This window comes from Protopterus annectens, chromosome 12.part0 (genome assembly GCF_019279795.1).
Source record: "Protopterus annectens isolate FY-2018-M chromosome 12.part0, PAN1.0, whole genome shotgun sequence".
Classification (NCBI taxonomy): Eukaryota; Metazoa; Chordata; order Ceratodontiformes; family Protopteridae; genus Protopterus; species Protopterus annectens.
Window position 1 is genome coordinate 926,780,584 of NC_056746.1, and position 23,496 is coordinate 926,804,079.

The window sequence follows — 23,496 nt, forward strand, 5'->3', positions numbered from 1 at the left end:
TGTTGTCTGTCCTTATCATCAACTGGCCCTCTTTGAGAAATGGTTTGAACTTTTGGATTGCCAGTTTTACTGCCAGCATTTCTTTTAGGTTGATGTGTAGGTGAAGTTGATCATGTGTCCAGAGTCCTTGCACTTTTTTGTCCAGCATGTGGGCCCCCCATCCTAGGTCTGAAGCGTCTGTTGTGATGGTCTGGCTTGCTTGACATCTGCGAAAGGGTAGGCCTGGGTTTGACTGGCATGCCTGAGCCCACCATAGGAGCTCCTGTTTTAAGCATGGAATTAGTGGTATTTCTGTTTCCAGGCTGTGTCTGTGTTGGGACCATAAATTCTTTAGGTACCACTGTAGTTTTCTCATATGTAGTCTGGCAAATGGGACCAAGATTATGCATGATGCCATGAAGCCCAAGGCCTGGAGTACTTTCCTTGCTGTTATCTTGTTCAGTTTTGTTAGTGCCAAGAAGTAAAGAGGGAGTTCTTTTTGTTTTCTGTAGTTAGGAATGCCATTTGTTTCACTGTGTCCAATTCCGGCCCAAGAAGGTCCTTGTTTGGGATGGTATCAGCCTTGACTTTTGTAAATTGACTGTGTATCCCAGTGCTTGTAGCAAGTAAATGACCCTTTGTAAATCTGTTGTCAGCTTGCTTTTGTTGTCCCCTTGTAGTAAGCAGTCGTCCAGGTATGGGTAAATTTGAATTCCCTGCAGTCTGCAATGGGCGATTACTGATGCCAGGCATTTTGTGAATACTCTGGGCGCAGTAGATAAGCCAAAGGGCAATGCTGAGAATTGATAGTGCTCTGATCCTGCAAGAAATCTGAGGTATCTTCTGCAGATTGGTCGAATGGGGACGTGCAGGTATGCCTCCTTGAGATCTAGAGTTACCAGCCAACACTCCTTGCCCAGCATGGGAAGAAGTTGCTGTAAGGTCAGCCTCTTGAATTTCGGGACAATGATGTATGTATTTAAGGTGGACAGGTCGAGAATTGGTCTCCAACTTTTTTCCTTTCTTGGAACTAGGAATAGTCTGGAGTAGAACCCCTTTCCTTGCTCTGCTGTTGGCACTCTTTCCACAGCTCTCATGTTTGCTAACTCCATTATTTGGTGTAGAGCCTCGGTTTTTTGATTTGGAGGTAGATTTGGCATTCCTCTTTTGACTGGTAAAGTGTGGAAGTGGAACCGGTAGCCTTGATCTATGGTTTGTAGAATCCACTTGTCTTTTGTTATGTAGTGCCAGTTCTTTGAAAATAAGGTTAACTTTCCGCCTAAAGGAGCTGCTATTTGTTCCCTGGTAGGCGGATTTAGGGTTAAGTCACTGTGGTTGTGTTGATGTAGTGGCCGAGGTTGTGTCTGTGCCTCTGTTGTTACCTTGCCACTGTCGTCCTCTGTAGGCACCTCCTCTAGATTGGTTTCTGCCTCTGGAACGTCTGTTCCTGCCCCTTTGAGATCTTGTGGAGTCAGGAAAGGACCAATTTTGGCAGGCCAGTTCCTGCTAAACCTTGGTGGTTGTACCTGCAAGAAATCTTTAACCGTTTGGACAGATTTTGCCTTTTCTTCCATTTTCTTCATAACCTGCTGGGCAGGTGTACCAAACAAACTTGTCTTATCCATTGGAGCATCTAGCAACTTAGCTTTAACATGATCCGGTAAAGCTTGCTCTTTTAGCCATGCATGCCTTCTTATCACTGTGCCAGTCATGGCTGATCTAAATGAAGCCTCCAGTGCATCATAGCCACATTTTAAGGAATGGTTACTAACCTGTTGTATGTTATTTACCATTTCTAAGACATATTTCTTATCAAGAGATTCATCAGTGGTTAGCTTTTTAGTTAATTGATCAAGCATAAACTCTTGGTATTGTATCATGTGAAACTGACAGTTTAAAGCTCTAGCTGAGAGAGTAGCTGAAGTGTAGACCTTTTTACCCCATCTGTCTAATGACCTTGCTTCCCTTTCAGAAGGAATAGGGTTTTTAGCTATGGTCGCGGCTACTGCCTTGGGACCCTGGGATATAGTTTCTGGGTCTGCAAGTGGGGCCTTGTAAAAGTGGTGATGAGTATCTGGCACCCTGTAAAATCTGTCTGGTTTGGCAGGGGCTGGGGGTAAAGAATCTGGGGAGGAGCAAACATCATTGAAAGCATCATCCACCACAGAGAGAACTGGAGGTATAGCTAAGGGCCTGTGCTGTGGAAGGTGCAGAAAGGTCCTAAGTCTTTTTCTGGAGTCTGAAAAATCCTGTTGCTGCCATTGGAACTGCTCTCGCATGGCATGTAAGGTTTCTCCAAAAGAGAATTCTTCTGGTGGGGAAGCAGCTGGAATGGAATCTTCAGCATCAGAATCTTCAAAATTGGAGAAAGGAGCCTCTGGCTGGTCAGTTATGTCTGATTCATCAGCAGAATCATCAGAGGACACTGGCTCAGGGTGCTCTGCCCTAGGTCTCTTCTCTGGGGGCTGAGAGGCCCTGTCTGGGTGAGGTTGAGATCCTCTGATTAATGAAATTAAATCTTCTGCCAAAGTAAGCATTTGAGAACTAGAAGAGGGCCTGGTAGTGGGGGGTTTAACAGGCACTGTTTTAGTAGTCTTGGCTGCTTTAGCCCTGGCGAAGGCCTTAATGGACATGGCTGCTGGAGGCCTAGCTGCACCACGTGCTGGGGTAGAGACATCCAAGGGAATGGTGTCTGATAAATCCGTGACAACCACCGTAGTGGATAAAATTTCTGAGGTCGATTCAAGAGTGGTAGCAGGGGCCTCAGTTGTAGAGATAGATTCAACTGTACTTTGAGCAGTTTTCGGTTTCGCCGAAACCGAGACACTCGCGTTTGCTTAACCGTGGTTTCGGCGAAACCGCGGATCGCGAGTGTCGGTCTTTATCTTTGCGTTTTGGCAGATTGGGAAGTCGGAGGATCCGGCGGCATGATGTACGCAAAATCAGAACCGAAAACTGTTCTGCAAACTCCGACGCCTAAGCGTTTCGGTTGAAGGAAGCACAGGCCGAACAGGCTGCTACGTCGTGGGCTGGGCCTAAACAAGGCAGGCAATGAGAGTGGAAATCTTTATGAGGTATTTGTTTCCCACAGGTTAAACAATTATTAACTTTTTCTGACATCGGCTGAGGCAAGAAAGGTTCCCCAACGGGGTACTTAGCTTTAGAAGTCTTCGAAGTAGTATTCGGTAGAAGTAATCTCTGGATCCGACCGACCGGCACTTGCGAACAGCTTCTGCTTCTGCTTCGGGTGCCACGCGGCAAGAAAGACTGAGGAAAATGGCGTCGGCTGATGCCTTTATACCCGAAGACCAACAGAGATGACGTCGGGTGAAGTGCGACATCAGCCGAAGCCGGACCCGGACTTTGGAATCCGGCCGACTGAAGGGCTGCCTGACGACAGGACAACCCAGTTGTTATGACTGCAGATGCATCCATGAAGGACATCGAATGCAGTGGCCTATCCATTTTGAAATAGTCTGCTTTGAGATGGCCTTTCCTTGCGATCCTGCAGCATATGCTACTAAGAGTTGCTCAGTCTTTCTGAAAGCTTTAGTTCTGTCCAAGGAGAAGCGTAGCTGTCTGTGTATGTCCAAAGAATGCTGGAGTCTCTCACCCTTATTCTGTGGGTATGGATAAAAGGTAGGCAAATAAATGGTTTGGTTAAGGGCCACACTGGACATTACCTTAGGCATAAATGTTGGGCTCGTCCCCCGACAAACCCTGTCAGGATGGAAAATGATAAAAGGTTCCACAGCCATGAGTGCCTGTAACTCTGAGACTAGTCTTGCAGAGGTTATTGCTAGGAGCAGAGCTGTTTTCCAAGACAAGAACTTTATTTCAGCTGTATTGGCTGGCTCAAAAAGGCGGCAGTGTGAGTTTTTCCAAGACATAATTGAGGTCCCATGCAGGTATTTGTGCTCTCCTTGGAGGTCTTATGTTTTTGGCCCCTCTGAGGTACTGTTTAAGCAACGGATGTGAAAAAATTGGTAGTTCCGTATTGTAATGAGCTGAAATGGCAGAGGCATGGATTTTAATTGATGAAAAGGATAGGACTTTGTCCAGCATCTCAATTAGGTATTGTAAAATCTGAGGAATATTTGGTACAAACGTGTCAATTCCTTGTGCCTTGTTCAAAGCACAGAATCTTTTCCATTCATCTGCATAAGATTTTCTGGTACTGGGCCCCCTGGCCTCCAAAATAACATCCAGTACTGCTTTAGAGAGAGGTGTGTTCTGAATGGCTACATTATCCGCCATGCTGCCAGATTTAGGGTTCTGGGTTGGCTGTGCAGGATCCGATTGTTTCGCTGGGTCAGTAAATGAGGAATTAGAGGCAATGTCCAGGATGGGCCTTGAGACAAGCTCTTTAGGATTGGGTACCAGTGCTTGCGGGGCAAGTCTGGAGCAATCAGAATAATTTTTGGCTTCTCTTGTCTGGCCTTTAGGAGTACCTTGGGGAGGAGAGGTAGAGGAGGAAAGGCATATACTGTTAGGGTTTTCCAGCTGAATAATACAGCATCCACTTTCCATGCTTGCTTGTAATAAGTCCTTGCGCAGAATCTCTGTAGTTGGCAGTTGTGAGGGGAAGCAAATAGATCTATGTCTGGGCATCCCCATTTCTTTATTATCATGCTGAGATTTGTGGATCCAGTTTCCACTTGTGGGGATCCATGAGGTTTCTGCTTAGTCTGCCAGAGTATTTTTCTTTCCTGGCAGGAATTGTGCTTGCAGGTATACTTAAGTCAATGCTGTGTCCCACAAAGTCATGGCTTGTCTGCAGAGGGGGTAGGAATGAGTGCCTCCCTGTTTGTTTATGTACCGCATGACTGTAGTATTGTCCATCCTTAGTAGTTGTCCTGGATGGAGTAGATCCTTGAAAGCTGTCAGGGCATTCTGAACAGCTAGCATCTCTTTTTGATTGATATGAAGATGCCTTGGCTTGTGGGCCATGTACCCTGAATACATTTTCCTGCCATGTGGGCCCCCCAGGCATAAACTGAAGCATCTCCCCAGGCATAATCTGAAGCATCTGTTATTGACTGCCTGGCTGTGGGTAGGGTGAATGGCTGTCCCTTGTCGTGGTGACAGGCTTGTGCCCACCATTGAAACTTCCGTTACAGGCAAGGAATGAGGGAAATTAATGTTTCCAGGCTGTGACAATGTTGAGTCCAAACACTTTTTAGGTACCATTGTAGTTTCCTCATATGCAGTCTGGTATATGGAATTAGAAGAATGCAGGATGCCAAGAAGCCCAAAGCCTGCAGATTTTTTCTTGCAGATAACTGGGTCTTTGTCTTTGTTGCCAACATTTTGAAGTAAGAAGTCAGTTGCCTTTGTTTGTCTGGCGTGAGATAAGCCATCTGGGCAGTTGTATTTAAGCTTGCATCCAGGAAAATTATCTCTTGAGAGGGTACTAGTTTTGATTTCTTTTCGTTTACTGTGTACCCTAGGCAAATTAGTAATCTTTGTACAAACACCAGATGCTTTAGTAGAATGTCCTTGTTCTCTGCTTGAATAAGGCAATCGTCCAAGTAAGGATATATTTGAATTCCTCTTTGTCTGCAAAATGCAAATACTGGTGCCAGGCATTTTGTGAAGAGCCTGGGCGCAGTAGATAAGCCAAAGGGCAGTGCAGAGAATTGGCAGTGCATTGAGCCAGCTATGAATCTGAGGTATCTTCTGCAAGATTGTCTGATAGGAATATGCAGGTATGCCTCTTTTAGGTCCAAAAGTTACAAGCCAAGCCTTCTTGCCCAGCATGGGCAGAAGCTGCTGCAGAGTCAACATTTTGGAACGTCCAGAAATGTATTTAGAATAGACAGGCCCAGTATTGGTCTCCAGGCTTTGTCTTTTCTGGGCACCAAGAAAAGTCTCGAGTAAAATCCTTGTCCCTGCTCTTGCTGTGGTACTTGCTGAATGGCCCTCATGCCCATGAGGGATGAAACTTGTTTTTGTGCCTCTGCCCATTGATTGTGTGGCAGGTCTGGCATACCTTTAGCCCTTGGCAGGGTGTGAAAGTGGAACCTGTAGCCCTGGAACACTATATTCAAGACCCATTTGTCCTGGGTGATCATGTGCCAATTTTGAGAAAAAAAGTGCTAGTTTTCCCCCTAAGAGGGCTGCCAAAAGTTAAGAGCTTGGTGCTGGCAGAGGAAAGTCATTGGGACTGTTTCCTGTATGGCTGAGATTTGTCTTCTCTGCTTTTGGCGGTAGAAGCACCCCACTGTTTAGGCATGTATGAGCTCAGGGGCTGGGATCTGCCTCTGGGGGGTCTGTATCTGCCTCTTTGTGGCCTGTCTGACACTGGAAAGGACCAATTCTTTGTAGGCCAGTTCCTGCTAAATCTGGGTGGCTATACCTGTAAGAAATCCTTTACTGTTTGCATATATTTCGCTTTGTCCTCCATTTTCTTCAACACCTCCTCTGCTTTAACACCAAATAAGGTATCATGCTGTAATGGAGCATCTAATAATTTTGCTTCAACATGATCAGGCAGATTATGTTCCTTTAACCAAGCATGCCTCCTAATGACAGAACCTGTAACTGCAGCCCTGCAAGAGGCCTCCAGAGAATCAAAACCACATTGCAACGTATGCTTTTCCCACTTGTTCAGTTGCATGCAATAAATAAGAAGTTATGTACACACCATAACATTCCATCGGAGTAGGTGGCTTAATTTGTCTGCAACCTTTGGGTCTTGGATCCGATATCGGATCAGAGCCAGCAACTTATTATACAGCTATGGATCCGAGCTCCTAGCTCCACCCCTCACCCATAACCCCTGCCAACCCCAAATGACCTTAGATCAAGTTTGCCCTCCTACAAATACCTGGAAAGGTATCCCAACAGGAAGAAGCAGGATAATACAAACAAAACTAACTCTTCTGAAGGCCAGGGGGAAGGAGGGGGGGATGGTTGCAGACAAATGAAGCCACCTACTCAGATGGAACGTTATGGCGAGTACATAACTTCTTAATCTGGAGTAGGGACTTCATTTGTCAGCAACCTTTGGGACAGAGTCCCCAGCTACCTGAATCTTGGGCAGCCATCATGGAAGGATGTTACGGAGGACTGCGGAGCCAAAGGATGCTCTCCCTCTGGAAATGACGTCCAGTTTGTAGTGGTTGATAAAGGTATGAGAAGAGGCCCAAGTGGCTGCCGAGCAAATATCATCCAAAGGAACTCTAGATCTACAGGCAGCAGAAGTAGATATGAAGCGAGTGGAATGTGCACGGACTCCCTGAGGTGCGGGCCTCCCAGAAGCTTCATAAGCTAGAAGAATACATTGGGAAATCCAGCGTGATAAGGTGACCTTCGAAACAGCTTTACCCAAACTGAATTTGGCAAAGGAAATGAACAGCTGATGGGATTTGTCTGTGATCAGCAGTCCTATGAATATAGAAACGCAGCTGCCTGTGCACATCTAAAGAATGCAGCTTGTACTCTCTTTTATTTTGATAATTAGGAAAGAAAACTGGTAGGTTGATGGACTGATTGATATTGGTTTCTGAGGCCACCTTGGGTAGGAAAGTACAGTTTTGTACCTACCATAAATGTAGATGTTCGAGGATCCACATTGCTGCAGTCCTAACTATTGGGTAGTCCGCTGTCCAGTCGGCCCGAATACCAAAGTATATGGCTGACGTCGGTCAGGGCGCATTAGACTGACGTCAGTACGTCAGGGTACTAATGCGCATGACCGACGTCATATCCTCAGTCTTTTCTTGCCCCAGATGTCAGAAGACCCTGAAAAGATAAGGCCAAAACCAAAAACTCCAAACATACCTGCACCAAAAATATGTACAATATATACAAAATTACCAGAATATAACCTCACCTACACAACCACCCCTAAACACAGAGGGAAGGAGGGAGAGTAAATTGGACTGCAGCAATGTGGATCCTCGAACATGTACATTTATGGTAGGTACAAAACTGTACTATGTTCTTCATTCCACATTGCTGCAGTCCTAACTATTGGGTAGAATCCCAAAGCAGAGGTAAGGGAGGCTGGCAAATCATAAGGAAGCAGGAACTGACAACATGCCTTGCAAAATAGCTGTGGCAAAACCAGCCCTAGACTTAGAGTAGAGAGGAAGGTGATAATGCTTAGAGAAAGTATGCACTGAACTCCAAGTAGCTGCCTCCAAAATATCCTTAGTTGCCACCCCCCTTAGAAATGCAGTTGAAGTGGCAGTAGCCCTAGTGGAATGAGGCCTAATCCCAACTGGAATCTCCTTGCCATGATGGGAATAACAAAATGCAATGCAAAACCCAATCCACCTAGAAATAGACACAGGCTTGCCCTGCGAACCCAAAGCAAAAGAAACAAACAACTGCTGAGACTGCCTAAAATCCTTAGTCCTGCTCAAATAGTAGCAACTGCCTGTGTACATCTAAAGTGTGCAAAATCTTTTCCCCTTTATTTTGAGGATCTGCATAAAAAGTAGGCAAATGAATAGTTTGGTTTAACGGGCCCGGCCCAAATTGAAAGGAGCAAGGAATGAGGGAAATTAATGTTTCCAGGCTGTGACAATGTTGAGTCCAAACACTTTTTAGGTACCATTGTAGCTCATATGCAGTCTGGTATATGGAATTAGAAGAATGCAGGATGCCAAGAAGCCCAAAGCCTGCAGATTTTTCTTACAGATAACTGGGTCTTTGTCTTTGTTTGACAACATTTTGAAGTAAGAAGTCAGTTGCCTTTGTTTGTCTGGCGTGAGATAAGCCATCTGGGCAGTTGTATTTAAGCTTGCATCCAGGAAAATTATCTCTTGAGGGGGTACTAGTTTTGATTTCTTTTCGTTTACTGTGTACCCTAGGCAAATTAGTAATCTTTGTACAAACACCAGATGCTTTAGTAGAATGTCCTTGTTCTCTGCTTGAATAAGGCAATCACCAAGTAAGGATATATTTGAATTCCTCTTTGTCTGCAAAATGCAAATACTGGTGCCAGGCATTTTGTGAAGAGCCTGGGCGCAGTAGATAAGCCAAAGGGCAGTGCAGAGAATTGGCAGTGCATTGAGCCAGCTATGAATCTGAGGTATCTTCTGCAAGATTGTCTGATAGGAATATGCAGGTATGCCTCTTTTAGGTCCAAAAGTTACAAGCCAAGCCTTCTTGCCCAGCATGGGCAGAAGCTGCTGCAAATCGACATTTTGGAACGTCCAGAAATGTATTTAGAATAGACAGGCCCAGTATTGGTCTCAGGCTTTGTCTTTTCTGGGCACCAAGAAAAGTCTCGAGTAAAATCCTTGTCCCTGCTCTTGCTGTGGTACTTGCTGAATGGCCTCATGCCCATGAGGATGAAACTTGTTTTGTGCCTCTGCCCATTGATTGTGTGGCAGGTCTGGCATACCTTTAGCCCTTGGCAGGGTGTGAAAGTGGAACCTGTAGCCCTGGAACACTATATTCAAGACCCATTTGTCCTGGGTGATCATGTGCCAATTTTGAGAAAAAAAGTGCTAGTTTTCCCCCTAAGAGGGCTGCCAAAAGTTAAGAGCTTGGTGCTGGCAGAGGAAAGTCATTGGGACTGTTTCCTGTATGGCTGAGATTTGTCTTCTCTGCTTTTGGCGTAGAAGCACCCTGTTTAGGCATGTATGAGCTCAGGGGCTGGGATCTGCCTCTGGGGGGTCTGTATCTGCCTCTTTGTGGCCTGTCTGACACTGGAAAGGACCAATTCTTTGTAGGCCAGTTCCTGCTAAATCTGGGTGGCTATACCTGTAAGAAATCCTTTACTGTTTGCATATATTTAGCTTTGTCCTCCATTTTCTTCAACACCTCCTCTGCTTTAACACCAAATAAGGTATCATGCTGTAATGGAGCATCTAATAATTTTGCTTCAACATGATCAGGCAGATTATGTTCCTTTAACCAAGCATGCCTCCTAATGACAGAACCTGTAACTGCAGCCCTGCAAGAGGCCCCTGCAAGAAAGCTCCAGAGAATCAAAACCACATTGCAACGTATGCTTTTCCCACTTGTTCAGTTGCATGCAATAAATAAGAAGTTATGTACACCATAATAACATTCCATCGAGTAGGTGGCTTAATTTGTCTGCAACCTTTGGGTCTTGGATCCGATATCGGATCAGAGCCAGCAACTTATTATACAGCTATGGATCCGAGCCTTCCTAAGCTCCACCTCACCCATAACCCCTGCCAACCCCAAATGACCTTAGATCAAGTTTGCCCTCCTACAAATACCTGGAAAGGTATCCCAACAGGAAGAAGCAGGATAATACAAACAAAACTAACTCTTCTGAAGGCCAGGGGGAAGGAGGGGGGGATGGTTGCAGACAAATGAAGCCACCTACTCAGATGGAACGTTATGGCGAGTACATAACTTCTTAATCTGGAGTAGGGACTTCATTTGCCAGCAACCTTTGGGACAGAGTCCCCAGCTACCTGAATCTTGGGCAGCCATCATGGAAGGATGTTACGGAGGACTGCGGAGCCAAAGGATGCTCTCCCTCTGGAAATGACGTCCAGTTTGTAGTGGTTGATAAAGGTATGAGAAGAGGCCCAAGTGGCTGCCGAGCAAATATCATCCAAAGGAACTCTAGATCTACAGGCAGCAGAAGTAGATATGAAGCGAGTGGAATGTGCACGGACTCCCTGAGGTGCGGGCCTCCAGAAGCTTCATAAGCTAGAGAAGAACACATTGGGAAATCCAGCGTGATAAGGTGACCTTCGAAACAGCTTTACCCAAACTGAATTTGGCAAAGGAAATGAACAGCTGATGGGATTTGTCTGTGATCAGCAGTCCTATGAATATAGAAACGCAGCTGCCTGTGCACATCTAAAGAATGCAGCTTGTACTCTCTTTTATTTTGATAATTAGGAAAGAAACTGGTAGGTTGATGGACTGATTGATATTGGTTTCTGAGGCCACCTTGGGTAGGGAAAGTACAGTTTTGTACCTACCATAAATGTAGATGTTCGAGGATCCACATTGCTGCAGTCCTAACTATTGGGTAGTCCGCTGTCCAGTCGGCCGAATACCAAAGTATATGGCTGGCGTCGGTCAGGCGCATTAGACTGACGTCAGTGCGTCCAGGGTACTAATGCGCATGACCGACGTCATATCTCAGTCTTTTCTTGCCCCAGATGTCAGAAGACCCTGAAAAGATAAGGCCAAAACCAAAAACTCCAAACATACCTGCACCAAAATATGTACAATATATACAAAATTACCAGAATATAACCTCACCTACACAACCACCCCTAAACACATTGGGGAAGGAGGGAGGGTAAATTGGACTGCAGCAATGTGGATCCTCGAACATCTACATTTATGGTAGGTACAAAACTGTACTATGTTCTTCATTCCACATTGCTGCAGTCCTAACTATTAAGAATCCCAAAGCAGAGGTAAGGGGAGGCTGGCAAATCATAAGGAAGCAGGAACTGACAACATGCCTTGCAAAATAGCTGTGGCAAACCAGCCCTAGACTTAGAGTAGAGAGGAAGGTGATAATGCTTAGAGAAAGTATGCACTGAACTCCAAGTAGCTGCCTCCAAAATATCCTTAGTTGCCACCCCCCTTAGAAATGCAGTTGAAGTGGCAGTAGCCCTAGTGGAATGAGGCCTAATCCCAACTGGAATCTCCTTGCCATGATGGGAATAACAAAATGCAATGCAAAACCCAATCCACCTAGAAATAGACACAGGCTTGCCCTGCGAACCCAAAGCAAAAGAAACAAACAACTGCTGAGACTGCCTAAAATCCTTAGTCCTGCTCAAATAGTAACGCAACTGCCTGTGTACATCTAAAGTGTGCAAAATCTTTTCCCCTTTATTTTGAGGATCTGCATAAAAAGTAGGCAAATGAATAGTTTGGTTTAAAGCCACACTAGAAACCACCTTAGGCATAAAGGAAGGATTAGTACGTAAAGATACCCTATCCTTATGAAAAATCAAAAAAGGCTCTACCGCCATAAGGGCCTGCAACTCAGAAACCCTTCTTGCAGAAGTAATGGCCAACAAAAAAGCAGTCTTCCATGACAAGTATTTCAATTCAGCAGTAGCCCAGAGCTCAAAGGTTGTAGAGTAAGTTTCTCCAACACAAATTTGAGATCGCAAGCAGTAGGAGCTCTACGTGGGGGTCTTATATTCTTTGCCCCTCTAAGAAATTGCTTGAACAAAGGATGCGAAAACAATGGTGGGTCACAATCATAGTGAGCTGAAATCGCTGCAGCATGAATCTTAATGGAAGAGAAAGACAAACCTTTGTCCAATAACTCAGTAAGATATTGAAGAGCCACACTCAAATTAGGCTCAGAAATCTCCAAATTGTTTGCTGCACTCCAAAATAAAAATCTTCCATTTTTCTGCATACACTTTCCTTGTACTAGGTCTTCTGGCTTCCATAATCACATTTAAAACTTGTTGAGGAAGTTGAGACCTGCTGTCTTTCAAAACAGAATATGCCAGGCTGTTAGATGAAGAGAGTGAAGCTTGACATTGAGCAGGTGACCGTCCCTCTGAGACAACAAGTGTGGAATCAAGGGTAAAGGCCATGGAGGCTTCCTTACCAGACTCCTCAGTAATGGGTACCAGTGCTGCGAGGCCAATCTGGAGCTATTAAAATCATCCTTGGCTTGTCTTGTCTGACCTTTAGAAGCACCTTTGGGAGAAGAGGCAGAGGTGGAAAAGCATACACATGAAGATTTTTCCAACTGAAAGAAAGAGCATCCACTTTCCAAGCTGTGTGATGAAACCTCTTTGTGCAAAACTTTGGCAGCTGGTGGTTTAGTGGAGAAGCGAACAGATCTATGTCTGGAGTTCCCCATGACACTGTCAATTTTTGAAATACATGAAGATCCAGTTTCCACTGTGGGGATCCATGATTTGTCTGCTTAACACATCTGCTAAGGAGTTCTGTGCTCGGCAGAAACCTTGCCTGAAGAGTTAGTTGCAAGCTGAGCGCAGTCTCCCATAAAATCATTGCTTGCCTGCACAATGGGTAAGAATGTGTTCCCCTTGTTTGTTGATGTACCACATGACAGTTGTGTTGTCTGTTAGAATCAACACCTGCCCTGGAAGAAGTAACTCCTTGAAAGCCATTAATGCAAACTGGACTGCTAACATCTCTTTCATGTTGATATGTAGATGCTGTAGTCTGGCAGGCCACTTGTCTTGTATCCACTTTCCATTTAGATGAGCTCCCCAAGCAATGTCTGAGGCATCTGTCGTTAGAATCTGACTCGCCTCTGGCCGGTCACAGAGAGTCCCTTGTTTAGGTGACATTCCTGAGCCCACCACAAAAATTCCTTTTGAATGCAAGGTATTATTTGAATGACAGTGTCCAAATCCTGGCAGTGCTGTGTCCATACATTTTTGAGATACCATTGCAGCTTCCTCATATGCAGTTTGGCATTGGGAAGCACCAGAATACAAGATGCCATGAACCCTAAGGCTTGAAGGACTGTCCTTGCAGTCAGCCGGACTGAAGAGATAGTTGATGGAAGTAACTGGAAAGATTCTTTTGTTTGTCCGGGGTTAAAAGGCCATCTGGGCTGCTGTATTCAGTCTCACACCCAGAAAGCACATGTCTTGAGAGGGTACTAGACTGGACTTTATTTAGTTCACAGAATACCCTAGGCATCTTAGCACTGCTATGACATAATCTAAATGCTGTAGAAGGTCTTCCTTTTCTTGAGCTAGAATCAGGCAGTCGTCCAAGTAAGGATAGATTTGAATTCCTTTTAGCCTGAAGTAAGCTATCACTGGAGCCAGAACCTTTGTGAATACTCTGGGCGCAGTGGATAAGCCAAAGGGCAATGCAGAGAACTGATAATGAGAATTTCCAGCTCGAAAACGCAGATACTTCCTGCAACTTAGTCTTATAGGCACATGAAGGTAAGCTTCCTTGAGATCTAAAGTTACCATCCAGTGATCTTTGCCCAGCAGAGGTAAAAGCTGTTGTAACGTCAACATTTTGAACTTGGGAATGTCCAGATAAGTGTTGAGGATAGATACATCCAAAATTGGTCTCCACGTGTTCCCCTTCTTCGGTACTAGGAACAGGCGAGAATAAAATCCTAGGCCCCTTTCTGGCACAGGAACTGGCTGAATGGCCCCTATTTGGAGCAACAGAGAAATTTGCTTGTGAGCCTCTTTTCTTTGTAGAGGAGGAATGTCAGGCATGCCTTTGAAAGGAGGCAAGGTATGGAAATAAAACCTGTAACCGTGGTGAATGATATCCAGAACCCATCTGTCTTGGGTAATTAAATCCCAATTTTCTTTGAAAAGAGACAGCCTTCCTCCCAAAGGTGCTGCCAGGCGAGAATGTACTGGCAGCTGAAAAGGCAGGTCATTGGGTCTGCTTACGAAAGGACTGACCCCTGCCCTCACCAGAAGTCTGAGCAGGGGAACTCCTGTCCTAGGCCTAAAGAACCTTGAGCTCTGCCCCTACCACGTCTAGACCTACCCCTAGACTGGGAATCATAAGCAGGATAAGTCCATCCCTTAGTAGGCCAATTTCTACTAAACTTGAGGCTGCACCTGCAAAAATCTTAACAGTTTGCATAGACTTAGCCTTGTCCTCCATTTTCTTTAAAACTGCTTCCACAGGCGAACCAAACAACACATCAGACTGCAAGGAGCATCCAAAATCCTTGTTTTAACATGCTCAGCTAAATTTCTGATCTCTCAACCAGGCATGCCTCTAAGAACAGAACCAGTGGCAGCCACCCTCGAGGAGGCCTGCACAGCATCAAAACCACACTGCAAGGAATGTTTACCCACCTGTTCAGACACATGAACTAAATCCTGCAACTCTTTACACTCAATACCTTCTGCCAGAGCATCCACCTTAGATTTCAATTGTGAAAGGAGGTAATTCTGATATTTTAACATGTGAAACTGACAATTCAACGCCCTCATGGCTAAAGTGGAAGAAGTATACACTTTCTTTCCCCATCTATCCAAAGCCCTTGCCTCTTTATCAGGAGGAACAGGATTTTAACAACAGAGGCCTTCACCCTTTAGGCCCCTGAGAGACAGTTTCCGGGTCTGCCCTAGGACTCTTAAAAAGATACTTATGAGCTTCAGGCACCCTATAGTACCTATCCGGTTTAACTGGGGCAGGAGGCAAGAATCAGGATTCAGGGAAGCCTCTGCAAAACATCTTCCACCACATTCAGAACAGGAGGTATAGCTAAAGGCCTATGCTGGGGTAAAAACAAGAATTCCTTAAGCCTCTTCCTGGAATCAGAGAAATCTTGACCTTCCCATTTAAAATGCTCCCTCATGGAATGCAGAGTCTCTGAAAATGAAAAATCCTCAGGAGGAGAAGCTGAAGGAGTAGAATCATCCACATCAGAATCAGAATAAGGAGGATACTCCTGCAAGTCTTCAGCCGAAGACTCAGAAGCCTCCGAACAGTGCTCAAAACTCTCAAACTCAGGTTCCACCCTAGGCCTCTTATCAGGAGGGGCATAGAACCTCTAATCATAGTAATCAAATCCTCTGCCATTTTAAGATATGGTTCTTAGGGCAAAGACCCTGAAGCACTAGGAGAAACCCCACTGAAGCCACACTCGGCCTGGTTCTCAAAGAAGCCTTGGAAACGGGCGGGGAGGCTCTAACCACGTTAGGAAGAGAGGGAAGAACAGCCACCTGAGAAGCCCCCTCAGCCTGACCTACTTCCTGAGAGGATACATCCTGTAACAATAAAGTCTCTCCCTGAGACTCCAAAGAAACACCTGGCAGAACCTCCGCTCCACTGAGCCTTCTAAAGAACCGGCGTCAGGGACTGTCGGTTCTTCCACTCTAGGCTTTGCTGCTTTGTCCTTCGCTTTTGCCCGAAGCGGGCGTCGGAGCATCCGGCGGCATTTTATAATTACAACGCTTCCCAAAACTAACCTGGCACAGTCTAACCTTCTCTTAATAGTGCGTTTGTTAAATCTAGCACAAGAGCGGCATCCAACCACGTCGTGCTCAGGCCCTAAACAAGGTATACACAAAGTATGGTAATCCCTATGAGGTATCTGTTTCACAAGAAATATAGTTATTCACTTTTTCTGACATCCGGTTAAATACTGAGGCAAGAAAAAACCAAAATATTCCCCAACGGGGTACTTAGCCAACTTTGATTCGTTCTGAAACTCTGACTTCAGAAACTTTCAGAACGCCAACCTGCACTCGCAAAATTACTTCTGCATCGGACCATGCGGCAAAAAAGACTGAGGATATGACGTCGGTCATGCGCATTAGTACCCTGACGTACTGACGTCAGTCTAATGCGCCCTGACCGACGTCAGCCATATACTTTGGTATTCGGGCCGACTGGACAGCGGACTACCCAATAGTTAGGACTGCAGCAATGTGGAATGAAGAACATGGAGGGATTGGTCCTGAGGTACACTCTATCCTGATGAAAACCCAAGTAAGGGGGTTTCACGGAAAGAGCTTGAAGTTCCGAAACTCTTTTCGCTGAAGTGATGGCTACCAGGAATGCTCTTTTCCAAGACAGATATTTAAGTTCGGCCGAGGCAGCTGGTTCAAAGGGAGAAGCAGTCAAGGCTTGAAGAACTAGTGATAGATCCCAAGGGGGTACGGCTTCTTTGATAGGGGGCCTGAGCAGAAAAGTACCCTTGAGGAAGGTTTTACATAGTTTAGCTGACATCAAAGGACCTGTCTCATGTCCCACATGGTAATGAGAGATGGCTGCCAATTGTACCTTGACTGTTGAACAGCTAGCCCCTTGCTGAAAAAGTCCGGTGAGAAAGTCCAACACGGACGTTAACGGAGCAGTGAAGGGGTTCAAATTATGATGTTCCGCCCAGATGGAAAAGCGCCTCCATTTACTGCGGTAAACTTTCCTGGTGGAAGGTTTATGCGCTGCCACCAAGATGGCTGACTGGTGAAGAGATGCCGGGAGTCCTGATTAAGAGTGGAACTGGAGCAGCCAAGCTGTCAGCTTCAGGTTGTCCAGATTCGGGGTCGGTAAGCCTGATGGATGGGATATTAGATCCGGGCTGGGGATCCAGAATCCAGGGAGGATTCACCAAGTGAGAATACAGGTAAGGAAACCAAGTTTGCCGAGGCCAGAATGGGGCAATGAGGATCATTCTGCTCCCCAACCGAGAGGCTTTCTGTAAGAGCTTTAGCATCAGGGGTAGAGGAGGATAGGCATAAAGTAGACCGGGCGGCCAAGCATGCACTAGAGCGTCTCTCGGGGCTTCCCCTGGTGGGGGAATCAGAGCGAAGAAGCTGTAGCATTTCGTATTTGAGGGAGAGGCAAAGAGATCGCAGCAGGGTTGCCCCCATTTTACAAATATCCGCTTCGCTGCTCGGGAGTTGAGAGACCACTCGTAAGGGGAAAGAATGGTGTGGCTGAGTTTGTCCGCCAGAATGTTGGCCCGTCCCGGAATGTGCGTTGCGATCAGAAAGCGGTTGGTGGAGATCGCCCATTCCCACACCCTCATGGCCTCTCGGCAGAGAGGGTAAGACCTGGTTCCCCCCTGTTTGGTGATGTACCAGACAACTGACATGTTGTCAGTCTGTATCGCAATAGTTCCTATGGGGAGAAGGTTCTGAAGTGCTTGCAACGCTAACAGCACCGCCCTCATCTCCAGAACATTGATATGCAGGGAGGTCTCTGTGTCATTCCACGTGCCTTGGACTGTTCTGCCTGAGCAATGCCCCCCCACCCGAGGCGAGAAGCGTCCGTGGTCACTGTGACGAGAGGAGGTGGAGCGCAGAAGGGTCGGCCTTTATGGAGGTCTGGGGACTGGCGCCACCATAACAGGGCCCTCCTGCAAGCCTTGCTGATGGAGATAGGGTGATTGAGAGGAAGAAGCTGAAAGGACCATTGTACTTGGAGGGTGCACTGTAGTACCCTCATATTTAGACGAGCGCATGGAAGAAGCATTATTGCCGCTGCCATGGAGCCCAGCGCCCTCAGGACCAATTCCACTGGTGGAGCTTCTGATTGGAGGATGGCCCGCACATGAAGTCTCAGATTCTGTAGTCGCTCCAAAGTGTGGTAGGCTCGCAGACTTCTCGTATCTAATCTGGCCCCTATGAACTCTATCACTTGTGTCAGAGAAAGGGAAGATTTGTCCGTATTGATCGTGATGCCCAACTGGGGGGCTAGGCGGAGAAAAAAGTCTCTGGCTGAGCAGAGTAGATGCCTTGTTGGGGCGGTCAGGAGCCAGTCGTCCAGGTACGGGAAGACCTGTATTCCCTGGAGTCTCAGGTGGGCCGCTATCACTGCTAAAAAGTACAGTTTTGTACCTACTATAAATGTAGATGTTAGAGTGCTAATACAGCTGCAGTTATAACAGATGGGTTCTCCTGCCATCAGGCAGGTCCTCAGTCGGCCGAATTCCAAAGTCTAGGTCCGGCGTCGGTTGTCGTCGCTTCTTCCCTGATGTCAGTGCGACAGGGGTACAAAGAACCAGCAGACGCCATTTTCTTCAGTTTTTCTTGCCCCAGATGTCAGGTGCCCTCAGAAGGAAGGCAATACATAAATTTATATAATAATGCAGTGCAATATAATCAAAAAACAGTAGTTGCAAGCAAATACACCAAAAATGAATACCCCAATCTAGTTGTATGAGGAGGTGTTGGCCAATAGGCCTGTCCCAAGAGGGGAAGGAGGGAGGGAAACCTGGAATGCAGCTGTATTAGCACTCGAACAACTACATTTATGGTAGGTACAAAACTGTACTATGTTCATCATGCATACAGCTGCAGTCATAACAGATGGGTAGAATCCCAAAACTAAAAAAGGGGCACTAGGTGGAACTAGGAGGAGCCAGGATGCCCTGCAAGACTGCAATGGCAAAGCCTGCTCTAGTTTTGGAGTATAATGGTAGGTGGTAGTGCTTGGAGAAGGTATGCACAGAACTCCAAGTGGCTGCTTCCAAAATATCTTTGGTAGGAACTCCTCTGAGGAAAGCTGCAGAGGTAGCTGTGGCCCTTGTGAAGTGAGATCTGATGCCTGCAGGCACAGTTTTACCATGAAAAGAGTAACAAAAGCGTATGCAGTGGGCTATCCATTTTGAGATTGTCTGTTTGGAAATTGGCTTCCCTTGAGCTCCTATAGCATAGGACACAAAGAGTTGCTCTGACTTTCTGAAAGGCTTTGTTCTGTCCAAATAATAACATAGCTGTCTGTGGATGTCCAAGGAATGTAGTAGTCTCTCCCCTTTGTTTTGAGGATTAGGGTAAAAAGTAGGTAAGTGAATAGCCTGATTCAAAGCTACCCTGGATACCACCTTTGGCATAAAGGATGGATTGGTTCGTAAGGAAACTCTGTCCCGATGGAAAATGATGAAAGGCTGCACAGACATGAGGGCTTGTAGTTCCGATACCCTGCGAGCTGAGGTGATAGCCAGAAGGAAGGCTGTTTTCCAGGACAAATATTGCAAATCTGTTGAGGCAGCTGGCTCAAAAGGAGGTAAGGTCAGCTTTTCTAAAACGAAATTGAGGTCCCAAGCAGGTATTGGTTGTTTCCTTGGGGGTTTTAGATTCTTAGCCCCTCTGAGGAACTGCCTTAAGAGGGGATGAGAGAATAAAGGAAGATCAGTGTTGTATTCTGCAGAAATGGCTGAGGCACGGATTTTGATGGAGGAGAATGAAAGTCCACTGCTTAGCAGCTCAGCTAGGTACTGTAATATTAGAGGTAAATTCAGTATTCCAGGATTCTGGCCCTTTTTCTCATTCCAGGCACAAAATCGCTTCCATTTTGCGGAGTAAGCTTTTCTAGTAGAAGGCCTTCTGGCCTCCAAAATGACATCCTGCACCTCCTTGGAGAGTAGGGTCTGTTGTGAAGTTAAGGAATCTTCCATGCGGCCAGATTGAGTGTTTTCAGCTGACTGTGAAGAGTTTTGAAGCTGTGCTGAGTCAGAAGAAGAGGCATTAGAGGTAGGGTCCATGGTGGGGAATGCGTTAGGCTCCTCAGGAGTGGGTACCAGTGCTGTCTTGACCAGTCTGGAGCAATGAGAATCATCTTTGGTCTGTCTGCTTTGGTCTTTAATAGAACTTTGGGCAGCAGAGGAAGAGGTGGAAAGGCATAAACTGTCATTGTTGTCCAACTGAAAGAGAGAGCGTCCACTCTCCATGCCTGTGGATGAAAAGTCCTTGAGCAGAATTTTGTCAATTGGTGATTTTTGTGGGAGGCAGAGAGATCTATGTCTGGCCTTCCCATGCTTGAATTATTTCTGTAAAAACTTGAGGGTGCAACTTCCATTCGTGTGGGTCTGTCATATTTCTGCTTTTGCCCGGCAAGTACTGTGCTTGAAGCTTGATTTGCAATTCCAGAGCCATGTTCCAAAGTGACATGGCCAGCCTGCATAGGGGGTATGAATGGGTTCCTCCCTGTTTGTTTATGTACCACATTACTGTGGTGTTGTCTGTCCTTATCAGTAGTTGGCCTGGATGCAGAAGGTCTTTGAAAGCCATAATAGCATTTATTACTGCTGGCATTTCCTTTTGATTGATGTGTAGGTGCTTTTCTTTTTGGGATCATTTGCCCTGAATGCACCGATCTGTCATGTGCGCCCCCCAGGCGTAGTCCGAGGCGTCTGTTGTGATGACTTGATTTGCTTGAGGCTTGCAGAATGTGAGACCTGTGTTTCTTTGGCATGCTTGAGCCCACCACAGAAATTCCTTTTGAAGACATGGAATCAGTGGTATTATTGTTTCCAAACTGTGGCTGTGCTGAGACCATAGGTTTTTCAGGTACCATTGAAGTTTCCTCATATGCAGCTTTGCACATGGGATTAGAAGGATGCAAGATGCCATGAATCCCAGAGCCTGCAGGATTTTCCTTTCAGTCAGACTGGTGAAATTTGCTAGTTTTCTGAAGTATTGAGTCAGTTGCCCCTGTTTCTCTGGCGTGAGGTAAGCCATCTGGGTTGTTTGTGACCAAGTTGGCACCCAGGAAAATAATTTTTTTGTGAGGGTATTAGCCTTGATTTCTTTTTGTTGACTGTGTACCCCAGAGCATTCAACAACATTATTACAAAAGCCAGATGTTTTCAGAAGTATGTGCTTGCTGTCCGCTTGGATCAGGCAGTCGTCCAAATATAGGTATATTTGTATCCCTTGAAGTCTGCAGTAGGCAATTACTGATGCCAGGCATTTCGTGAATACTCTGGGCGCAGTAGTTAAGCCAAAGGGCAATGCAGAGAATTGATAATGGGTTGAACCTGCAAGAAATCTGAGGTATCTTCTGCAACTTTGTCTGGTTGGGACACGCAGGTATGCCTCCTTGAGGTCCAATGTTACCAGCCAAGACTCCTTGCCCAGCATGGGAAGAAGCTGCTGTAATGTGAGCATCTTGAATTTTGGCATGAGTAAAAATGTGTTTAGGATGGATAGGTCCAAAATAGGTCTCCAATCTTTTCCCTCCCTTGGTACCAGGAATAGTCTGGAATAAAAACCTTGACCTTGTTCTTGAGTAGGTACCTCTTGAATAGCTTTCATGTCCAGGAGATCTGAAATTTGTCTTTGTGCCTCTGCCCTTTGATTGTGTGGCAGGTTTGGCATGCCTCTCTTTTGTGGAAGGGTGTGAAAATGGAATCTGTAGCCTCTGTTTATAATGTCCAGGATCCATTTGTCTTTTGTGACAATATGCCAATTTTTCAAAAATAATGCCAGTTTTCCGCCTAAGGGTGCTGCCATTTGAGCTTTGCTTGGCATGCAAAGGGGAAAGTCATTGGGTTTGCTTTCTGAATGGCTGTGAACTATCCTCACCACCTCTTTGAGTAGGAGCTTGCCATTGTCTGCCTCTAAACGATCCTTGAGCTTGGCCCCTGCCCCTCGGGTGCCTGTATCTACCTCTTTGGGGTCTGTCCGTGGCTGGAAAGGACCAATTTTTGAAGGCCAATTTCTACTGAAACGCGGAGGTTGTACCTGTAGAAAATCTTTCACTGTTTGCATTGATTTAGCCTTTTCCTCCATTTTCTTTAATACTTCCTCAGCTTTAACACCAAATACATCTTTTTGTAGAGGGACATCTAGTAATTTAGCTTTGACATGATCTGGTAAGGTTTGCTCCTTGAGCCAGGCATGTCTACGTATGACTGATCCTGTAACAGCAGCTCTAAATGAGGCCTCTAGAGCATCAAAACTACATTGCAAGGTATGTTTACCCATTTGTTCTGCACTATGCATCAAATCCTGCAACTCCAAGTCTGGTTGTTCAGGTTGTGACATTTTGCTTCTCAACTGTGATAACAGAAACTGTTGGTACTTTAACATATGGAACTGGCAGTTTAATGCCCTCATGGTTAAGGTGGCCGAGGTGTATACCTTTTTTCCCCACCTTTCTAAAGCTCTGGAATCTCTTTCCGAAGGTAATGGATTTTTAGCAGTGGAGGCCTTAATTCCCTTGGGGCTCTGTGAGATAGTTTCTGGGTCAGCCGCATGGCTTTTGTATAAGAATTGGTGTGAGTCAGGAACCTGGTAGTACCCGTCAGGCTTGACTGGGACTGGAGGTAAAGAGTCTGGGTTAAGGCAGGCCTCCGAATACACATCCTCTAGTATGTCTAAGACAGGAGGTATAGCCAGAGGCCTGTGCTGAGGGAGCAAGAGAAAACCTCTAAGCCTTTTCTTGGAGTCCGAGTACTCTTGGCCTTCCCAGTGGAAGTGTTCCCTCAAGGTATGCAAGGTTTCCCCAAAAGAGTAATCCTCAGGGGGGGGGGACACAGAGGGAATGGACTCCTCTGCATCAGAATCTTCAAAAGGGGAGTAAGAATGTTCCTGTTCAGAGTGCTCTGAAATAATGGAGGCCTGGTCCGAGGTGGGGGATTCTTCCTCCACTCTGGGCCTTTTGTCCAGGGGGCTAGAACCCCTGATAAGAGCAATTAAATCCTCAGCCATTTTAAGCATCTGTTTTTTTAGGCATGGGGCCTGGAGAACGGCCCTGTGTAGCTTGTCTCTTAGAATGCAAGGCTGCTTTAGACTTAGTGAAAGCCTTGATGGAAAAAGAAGAGGAAGGCCTGAAGACACCTTGAGAGGAGGCAGACCTGTCTACAGTCTGAGTTTCACCACCTAGAGTGGCTTCGGTATCTGTAGTCGGGGTGTGGGCCAATGAGCCTGCGACCTCGGGCACAGGAGACACCACCAATGAAGTGTCGTCGGTAGGCAGGGGCTGCATAGGCGCCTCACTGAGAACCAGACCACCTGTAGTAGGCTTTGGCGTGGTGTCGGTAGAGGCCGCGGACCTCGTGTGTCGGTCCTTATCTTTGCATCTTTTAGTCAAAACTGGAGTCGGAGTATCCGACGACATAATGTAGTTAAATTTTTTGCCAAAATAGTGCTGGGCGAACTCGCCACGCTTAATGGTGCGCTTTGTTGAATGTAGCACAAAACGACAGACCGAGACGCCGTGGTTCAGGCTAAGCAAGGAATGCAGATGGAATGAAAATCCTTATGCGGTATTTGCTTCCCACATGAAATACAATTATTAACTTTGTCTGACATCGGTCTGAGGCAAGAAAAGTTTCCCCAATGGGGTACTTAGCTTTCAAGAAGACTTCGGTTGCAAAATTTTTGT

At 46.0% G+C, this 23,496-nt stretch overlaps 1 protein-coding gene across 1 annotated transcript in view; it reads right to left on the minus strand.

Moving 5' to 3' along the window:
• Window positions 1-23,496, minus strand: part of LOC122816881 (activity dependent neuroprotector homeobox) — a gene marked incomplete in the record, with an annotated part of 782,566 nt that overhangs the window by 658,672 nt on the left and 100,398 nt on the right.